We start from the raw sequence: 9,106 nt of genomic DNA, 5'->3' as shown, positions 1-9,106 counted from the left end.
AAAGTATCAATAAGAAACGAACCCCCCCCCCCCCATGGGAATCACCACAGGCACATCAAAACATAGCATGAGTATAAAATATTCCCACCACACCGTCCCCACTTATATACTGTGACTGTGACACTGCCCCTAATAAACACCACACTGCCTTCCCTTATAAACTACTGTATATGCACCACACCTTCCTCGATTATGAAATATGATCTGTACATTGTGAGGAGGGAGCAGCATGATGTGAGGACAATGTCCCATGCATGCTGCCCCCTCCTCACAATGTCCCATGCATGCTGCCCCCTCCTCACAATGTCCCATGCATGCTGCCCCCTCCTCACAATGTCCCATGCATGCTGCTCCCTCGTCACAATGTCCCATGCATGCTGCTCCCTCCTCACAATGTCCCATGCTTGCTGCCCCCTCCTCACAATGTCCCATGCATGCTGCCCCCTCCTCACAATGTCCCATGAATGCTGCCCCCTCCTCACAATGTCCCATGAATGCTGCCCCCTCCTCACAATGTCCCATGCATGCTGCCCCCTCCTCACAATGTCCCATGCATGCTGCTCCCTCCTCACAATGTCCCTTGCATGCTGCCCCCTCCTCACAATGTCCCATGCATGCTTCCCCCTCCTCACAATGTCCCATGCATGCTGCCCCCTCCTCAAAATGTCCCATGCATGCTGCCCCCTCCTCACAATGTCCCATGCATGCTGCCCCCTCCTCACAATGTCCCATGCATGCTGCTCTCTCCTCACAATGTCCCATGCATGCTGCCCCCTCTTCACAATGTCCCATGCATGCTGCTCCCTCCTCACAATGTCCCATGCATGCTGCCCCTCCTCACAATGTCCCATGCATGCTGCTCCCTCCTCACAATGTCCCATGAATGCTGCTCCCTCCTCACAATGTCTCATGCATGCTGCCCCCTCCTCACAATGTCTCATGTATGCTGCTCCCGCCTCACAATGTCCCATGCATGCTGCTCCCTCCTCACAATGTCCCATGCATGCTGCTCCCTCCTCACAATGTCTCATGCATGCTGCCCCCTCCTCACAATGTCTCATGTATGCTGCTCCCGCCTCACAATGTCCCATGCATGCTGCTCCCTCCTCACAATGTCCCATGCATGCTGCCCAATCCGCACAATGTCTCATGCTTGATGCTCCCTCCTCACAATGTCCCATGCATGCTGCTCCTTCCTCACAATGTCCCATGAATGCTGCTCCCTCCTCACAATGTCCCATGCATGCTGCCCCCTCCTCACAATGTCCCATGCATGCTGCTCCCTCGTCACAATGTCCCATGCATGCTGCTCCCTCCTCACAATGTCCCATGCTTGCTGCCCCCTCCTCACAATGTCCCATGCATGCTGCCCCCTCCTCACAATGTCCCATGAATGCTGCCCCCTCCTCACAATGTCCCATGAATGCTGCCCCCTCCTCACAATGTCCCATGCATGCTGCCCCCTCCTCACAATGTCCCATGCATGCTGCTCCCTCCTCACAATGTCCCTTGCATGCTGCCCCCTCCTCACAATGTCCCTTGCATGCTGCCCCCTCCTCACAATGTCCCATGCATGCTGCCCCCTCCTCACAATGTCCCATGCATGCTGCCCCCTCCTCACAATGTCCCATGCATGCTGCCCCCTCCTCACAATGTCCCATGCATGCTTCTCTCTCCTCACAATGTCCCATGCATGCTGCCCCCTCTTCACAATGTCCCATGCATGCTGCTCCCTCCTCACAATGTCCCATGCATGCTACCCCTCCTCACAATGTCCCATGAATGCTGCTCCCTCCTCACAATGTTGCTCCCTCCTCACAATGTCTCATGCATGCTGCCCCCTCCTCACAATGTCTCATGTATGCTGCTCCCGCCTCACAATGTCCCATGCATGCTGCTCCCTCCTCACAATGTCCCATGCATGCTGCTCCCTCCGCACAATGTCTCATGCTTGATGCTCCCTCCTCACAATGTCCCATGCATGCTGCTCCTTCCTCACAATGTCCCATGCATGCTGCTCCCTCCTCACAATGTCTCATGGATGCTGCCCCCTCCTCAGTGTCCCATGCATGCTGCCCCCTTCTCACAATGTCCCATGCATGCTGCCCCCTCCTCACAATGTCTCATGCATGCTGCCCCCTCCTCAGTGTCCCATGCATGCTGCCCCCTTCTCACAATGTCCCATGCATGCTGTCCCTCTCCATGAGCTCCTAATGCTGCCTTCCTCTTTTCCATAATGAGACCTTCATGTTGCCCCACTCATGCTAAGACCACCACACTAACGCTTATGCTGAGACCCCCCCCCCCCCACACACTACCTCACTCTTGATATTGACTCCCCTACATTGCTCCACTCCATACTGATCCCACACATGCTGCCCCTTCTTCACAATGAGCTCCCAATGCTGCCCCCTCTTATTCTGAGTCCTTACACTCCCCCCACCCAATCGATTTTGTCATTGCACTATGCCTCATCCCTTGTCCTCTGTCTCTAGCATTAGCCCCTCTCTCCCACTCCCCCAACATCAGCCTCTCTCCCCCAGCATCAGCCTCTATCTTCCCTCAGCATCAGCCTCTCTTCCCCAGTCTCAGCCTTTGCCTCCCCCCAGCCTCAGCCTGCCCCAGTCTCCGCCTCAGCCTCCCTCCAGTCTCAGCCTCAGCCTCCCTCAAGTCTCAGCCTCAGCCCCCTCCAGTCTCAGCCTCAGCCTCCCTCCAGTCTCAGCCTCAGCCTCCCTCCAGCCTCCCCCCAGTCTCTGCCTCTGCCTCCCTCCAGCCTCCCCCAGTCTCTGCCTCTGCCTCCCTCCAGCCTCCCCCCAGTCTCAGCCTCAGCCTCCCTCCAGTCTCAGCCTCAGCCTCCCTCCAGCCTCCCCCAGTCTCAGCCTCTGCCTCCCTCCAGCCTCCCCACAGTCTCAGCCTCTGCCTCCCTCCAGTCTCAGCCTCTGCCTCCCTCCAACCTCCCCCCAGTCTCAGCCTCTGCCTCCCTCCAGCCTCCCCCCAGTCTCTGCCTCCCTCCAGCCTCCCCCCAGTCTCTGCCTCTGCCTCCCTCCAGCCTCCCCCAGTCTCTGCCTCTGCCTCCCTCCAGCCTCCCCCCAGTCTCTGCCTCCCTCCAGCCTCCCCCCAGTCTCTTCCTCTGCCTCCCTCCAGCTTCCCCCCAGTCTCAGCCTATGCCTCTCTCCAGCCTCCCCCCAGTCTCAGCCTCTGCCTCCCTCCAGCCTCCCCCCAGTCTCTGCCTCTGCCTCCCTCCAGCCTCCCCCCAGTCTCTGCCTCTGCCTCCCTCCAGCCTCCCCCCAGTCTCTGCCTCTGCCTCCCTCCAGCCTCCCCCAGTCTCAGCCTCTGCCTCCCTCCAGCCTCCCCACAGTCTCAGCCTCCCTCCAGTCTCCCCCCAGTCTCAGCCTCTGCCTCCCTCCAGTCTCTGCCTCTGCCTCCCTCCAGCCTCCCCCCAGTCTCTGCCTCTGCCTCCCTCCAGCCTCCCCCCAGTCTCAGCCTCTGCCTCCCTCCAGCCTCCCCCCAGTCTCAGCCTCTGCCTCCCTCCAGCCTCCCCCCAGTCTCAGCCTCTGCCTCTCTCCAGCCTCCCCCCAGTCTCAGCCTCTGCCTCCCTCCAGCCTCCCCCCAGTCTCTGCCTCTGCCTCCCTCCAGCCTCCCCCCAGTCTCTGCCTCTGCCTCCCTCCAGCCTCCCCCAGTCTCAGCCTCTGCCTCCCTCCAGCCTCCCCACAGTCTCAGCCTCTGCCTCCCTCCAGTCTCCCCCCAGTCTCAGCCTCTGCCTCCCTCCAGTCTCAGCCTCTGCCTCCCTCCAGTCTCTGCCTCTGCCTCCCTCCAGCCTCCCCCCAGTCTCTGCCTCTGCCTCCCTCCAGCCTCCCCCCAGTCTCAGCCTCTGCCTCCCTCCAGCCTCCCCCCAGTCTCTGCCTCCCTCCAGCCTCCCCCCAGTCTCTGCCTCTGCCTCCCTCCAGCCTCCCCACAGTCTCTGCCTCTGCCTCCCTCCAGTCTCCCCCCAGTCTCAGCCTCTGCCTCCCTCCAGCCTCCCCCCAGTCTCTGCCTCTGCCTCCCTCCAGCCTCCCCCCAGTCTCAGCCTCTGCCTCTCTCTAGCCTCCCCCCAGTCTCAGCCTCTGCCTCCCTCCAGCCTCCCCCAGTCTCTGCCTCCCTCCAGCCTCCCCCCAGTCTCTGCCTCTGCCTCCATCCAGCCTCCCCCAGTCTCAGCCTCTGCCTCCCTCCAGCCTCCCCACAGTCTCAGCCTCTGCCTCCCTCCAGTCTCAGGCTCTGCCTCCCTCCAGCCTCCCCCCAGTCTCAGCCTCTGCCTCTCTCCAGTCTCAGCCTCTGCCTCCCTCCAGCCTCCCCCCAGTCTCAGCCACTGCCTCCCTCCAGTCTCAGCCTCTGCCTCCCTCCAGCCTCCCCCCAGTCTCAGCCTCTGCCTCCCTCCAGCCTCCCCCCAGTCTCAGCCTCTGCCTCCCTCCAGTATCTGCCTTTGCCGCCTCCCCCCCCGCATGCGCAGATCTCCGGTCTGCATTAGAGACACTCCCACGCTCCTTATGAATCCACTTACCTGCTCCAGTGCCCGCCGCCATCTTCCTGGCTCACGTGAGTATCCTCTTCTGACACCGGCTTCCATCACGTCCTCCGCGGTGTCCTGCTGTGAGCTCTGCATGTGACGTCCACACAGCAGTGGACGCAGCACAGAGGAAGGAGCTGATTGGCGCGCGCCTGTGACCCCGGAAGTGCAGGCGCCGGCAGTTCCGGGGTCAATCAGCTTCCTGTGCTCGGCGGCCACAAAAAAAAATGTAAAAAAAAAATAAATTTTTTTTTTTTTGCTGCCAGAAGGTGCCGCCCCTCACAATCTGCCGCCCTAGGCACCGGACCACGGGTGCCTAATGGTAAATACGGCCCTGCCCATGTCCACATTTATGGGTGTGCAGAGGCGATGGCGTTGGTGTAGGGAGATTGCATTTCTTAAAGGGGCGGGCTACTTTGTCTTGTCAGTGCTCGTTCCTCATACACTGCCTCTACAATGGCAGCTGTTGGAGGGTCATGTGACCTCCAATAAAATGTCTAATAGTAGCACACTTCACATATGAAAGCTGCTATTCTATTGGAGGAGGCTGGTGGTCAGGTCTGGTCACAGGCTCCTCCTCCTGCACTAACAAGAGACAGTGGCCAACCCCTTTAATTCCAGTGTTTGTGGGTTGTGTAATAATAGTGGCCTCATCGTATGTTTACTGATGGAGCAGACTGCAGTGTCATCTGCCAGGTGGTAACTGGACCAATGCAGATTTTAATTTTTCTTTTGCAATTATTTTACTTTTTCCTTAACATTAAAAAACGCCTAGATTACAGTGTGACCAGAGCCCAATCCCCTGAAGGAATTCATAGCTGCAGGCCGTGACCTTCTCTTCATGGCGGTGTGAACAGGCCGCGACGTACTGTGCTGAGCCGTGACGTCATGACGCCAGTGACGCAGCCCCAGCTCTGGCCGTGTGTAGCGTGGGCTCCCGCAGCCATTGCAGCTCAGAGAGGTCCTCGCTTGAGTGTCACGGCGCAGGCTCGCTGTAGCGCAGCCGCTCTGAGGTGAGTGCCCTACCGCGCAATCTCCAGCTATCTCAGCCCTGCTGGCGCAGCCGCAACACGGAGCTCGGGCTCCGGGGCTCAGCCGGCAGCTCCGCCCCGCACTGCGCTGGCCGGGGATAACTGCGGGAAGTTGGGTGCTGGGACACGGCTAGTGAGCTGGGAAAAGGCGGGCAGGAGGCTGCAGGCCTGACTAGGCCCCTGTGGATGCGGGCATTTATCGGGGGTGGATGTGAGGAGGCCTGGGCTGCAGCTCACGAGGCCGGTGTGTGCTGTGCACGGGCGCTGCCGCATTGTGTGAATGGAGGCACAGCGCATTAACCCTATAGCAGGTCTGCCAGTGCTCTCCACATGGGCATCGTCCTGTGCGGGGTCTGCAGCCATCCTGCTGTATCTCAGTCCTGCTATTCTGTGGGTGGCATCTCTCCTGCCTGGGCTAGTGGTCCATTCACTGGACTGTGATCATCAATAAATGATCGGCCCTGTCCACTGGAAATCTGCCCCATCGTCATAAACCAGTGCCCACTAATTGGGCAGCACTGAGGACTGTGTATGGACTGTACTGATGTCTGTCTATACACTGGAGTCAGTATGTCGGCTACATTTGCAGGTTGTGCCAGCATCAGCTCAGATATTATCATAGATCACTTCTGTTCCAGCTCACAATGTAACTTCCCTATACCAGACTAATGGGTGCTTCATAGAAAGCTCAAAGGATTGTTTACACGGCGTAACCGGCGGCACAATGCGACCGCCGACTGGTAAACGTTTACTGATCAATGGCCATTTGGATGCCTGTGTAGCACATTTTAATGGAGTGGTGGTTACGTCCATGCTAGCACTCCAGGTCATTGTGTATGGGACTGACAAAGGTAGCAGAGCGCTGTACTCCATTATATCAGTTCCAGGGGCTTAGGCTGCAGTGACGGTGCGCACCATCAACCACTGATCCATTTAAACACTGGATTGTAGGATCCCTGTCCGGTGGAGCCACAGGGATTAGTAACTTCACACCTATTTTATATATAGGGGAAACGTTTTGAATGTGTGACTACCCCCATCATGTTCTCCTCCTCCTGCACACACTGTGAAAGGCAACTGGGGCAGCAATGGAGGCCGCATGGCTAAAGATCTGCTACTACTTTACAATGTAATGCAGATGAATGGGATCACATTGCAGCAAGCAAGTCACACAAAATCCAGCTAGATCTAACTTTACCACTTGCTTGTCGTGTCTTGATACCATAGGAGCTATGTGACCCCATTCATCTTCATTACGCTGCAAATTAGCAGTGGCACACAGCAATTCTGGACTGCTTGACCCGTGTCGCTTCTGAAGTAATCGCCTAGCTCCATCCTTAGTTTGGGAAGGTTTACCAGCCAGCTAATGTGTATAAGTGCCTCTGAATCTCCCCATAGACAACCTGGAAAGGCTCAGTTGAAAAAAATTGTGTACGACATGGGGAGGTTGTAAGAGAAATCTTTATGTATAAACATAGCCTATCCTGATAATTACATTCTATCAAATGATAGTCGCTGCTGGAGAGAAGCGGGGTTAACGCCGAGCTACCGCCAATGAGAAAGATTGTTGATTAATAATAAATTATTTTATTCCATAGGTCAATGCGTTTCAGGGATCCAGTCCCCTTCTTCAGGACCAAGCAAGAATCAAAAATTTGATTATTTCTTGGTCCTGAAGAAGGGGACTGGATCCGTGAAAAGTGTTGACCTATGGAATAAACTAATTATTTATCAACAATCTCTCATTGGCGGTAGCTCGGCGATAACCCCGCTTCTCCTCTCCAGCACAGAATATTTAATCCACTTGGGGCTGCAGCAGCCGCCATCATCTTTTAAGCCTTTATAGAGGGTTGTGACTCTCACAACCTTGCAAGGTGAGTGTTATTTCGTATACAGCACTATTTTTAATCTGGTAAGACCCTATTTGCGTTCTTTCTCTAGTCTTCTATCAAGTGATAACACTCATGCTGCATCAATCAGATAGGGGAGTGTCTATGGGCTGAGACCTTACTAATTCCAAGAATGTGGGGTCACCAGGGTTCATTTTTCACATGGATGAGCATCTCCTGGCTATTTTTGTAGCCCTCTCTAATACTAGTTTTAAGAGAAATATCTACCATACAGTGTTTCTACCATATTTGTACCTTGCATCAGAATTGTTTCATCAAACAAAATATGTACATCAAAACCTACTAAAAAGAGAGACCCACTATATCGTTCTTGGGTTCTTTCCCGTCAACAGTACAGAGTAGGGTATTGGTTGTCTGAACAATATGCTTTTGGTGCAGCTCTGGGAAATACTCATGGAGGAGATCCAGGATACACCAAAATGAAGAGGGCATTGCCTTCAAGTGGTTTTCCAGTCAAAAAGAAAGGTTTCCTAGGCACGTGGAGTCTCTATTTGCACGCTGTATCTTAGTACATCTTGAGTGCATCTTTTTTCCTGTGGTCACAGACAACGCAACTTGTGGCCCAAAAAACGCATGAAAGAACACATGCTTTTTACCGCGTTTTTGTTAATGCATTTTTTAAAGGTAACAAAATGATAGGATAATTGATAGCTAGAATGGATAGAAAGAATGAACAGAATAGCTCTATAGATAGTGATGGCTAGCTTGGCCAGCTGTATTTTGAATTTACCGTGTTTTTCTTTTTATAAGACTCACCGGATTATAAGACTCACCCCAAATTTAGAGAGGGGGAAAAAAAAGTGGGGTCCATCTTACCTGAGGGGGGCGGCAGCGGTGGTGGAGCAGGGGTCACAGGAGGCAAAGGGTGTGGTAGCGTTGGGTCGGTGGTGGGTCAGTGGTGGCAGTGGAAGCTGCGGTGGTTGTGTGGTGGAGCAGGCTGTTGCGGCTTGTGTCCCAGTCTGTCCGCGGTCTGGGCTTCAAAGAAATGTCGCCCGAAGCACCCGGGATTGTCACATCAAATGGATGCGGCAATTCCGGGTGGCTGTTGGCTGATATTTTTAATAATGGGAGAACTCCGACACAGTACCCCAAATTATGAAGAAAAGACAAAGTCCTAGCAGTCACAAAAATATTTTTTTTATTTGGTGTAAATTGAAAAAGAATTTAGTCCATACAAGTCATGACGTTTCGACCTGCTCGGTCTTCATCTGACCGGACTATGGTGTCAAGTATTTCTGACAGCAACAGATATATGGCACACATATGGTCACTGGATCCTATGTGTTTCTTAATGGCATGAATCAATGGTATCCAACATGTGTTCAGGAGTAATGAATATTGATATACTCAATTCACACGTTAAGGAATAGCCAGTTATAAATATTACTGTGGCCTGTATGTCAGAGTCAATGTTAATGGGGTAAAAGCCCAGTGTTGCAATAAATGATCAGTACAGAATCCTTAGGGCCTATAACATGTAAACTTAGGTTTATTTAGGCTGGCAGCCTGATGCAGACTACAGGTGTAGATTGATGTGGAGGAAAACCCCAAAGGGGTATGATACAATTCGTGTGTGTGTGTGCCGGCCATGTGCGTCTCAGACTGCGGCTGGGATTGCAAAC

At 54.4% G+C, this 9,106-nt stretch overlaps 1 protein-coding gene across 3 annotated transcripts in view; it reads left to right on the top strand.

Moving 5' to 3' along the window:
* Positions 1 to 5,465: 5,465 nt before the first annotated feature.
* The window catches only part of NRF1 (nuclear respiratory factor 1), a 109,570-nt gene continuing 105,929 nt past the window's right edge, over positions 5,466 to 9,106 (top strand). For all 3 annotated transcript variants that reach the window (XM_075345359.1, XM_075345357.1, XM_075345360.1), the window contains exon 1: positions 5,466 to 5,556. The gene's annotated coding sequence lies outside the window, so the exon portion shown is untranslated. The remainder of the gene's footprint in view (positions 5,557 to 9,106) is intronic.

The sequence above is a fragment of the Anomaloglossus baeobatrachus genome, chromosome 4, assembly GCF_048569485.1.
Source record: "Anomaloglossus baeobatrachus isolate aAnoBae1 chromosome 4, aAnoBae1.hap1, whole genome shotgun sequence".
NCBI lineage: Eukaryota > Metazoa > Chordata > Amphibia > Anura > Aromobatidae > Anomaloglossus > Anomaloglossus baeobatrachus.
Note: the sequence above shows the minus strand (reverse complement) of the source record. Positions and strands in the feature narration are given on the sequence as shown.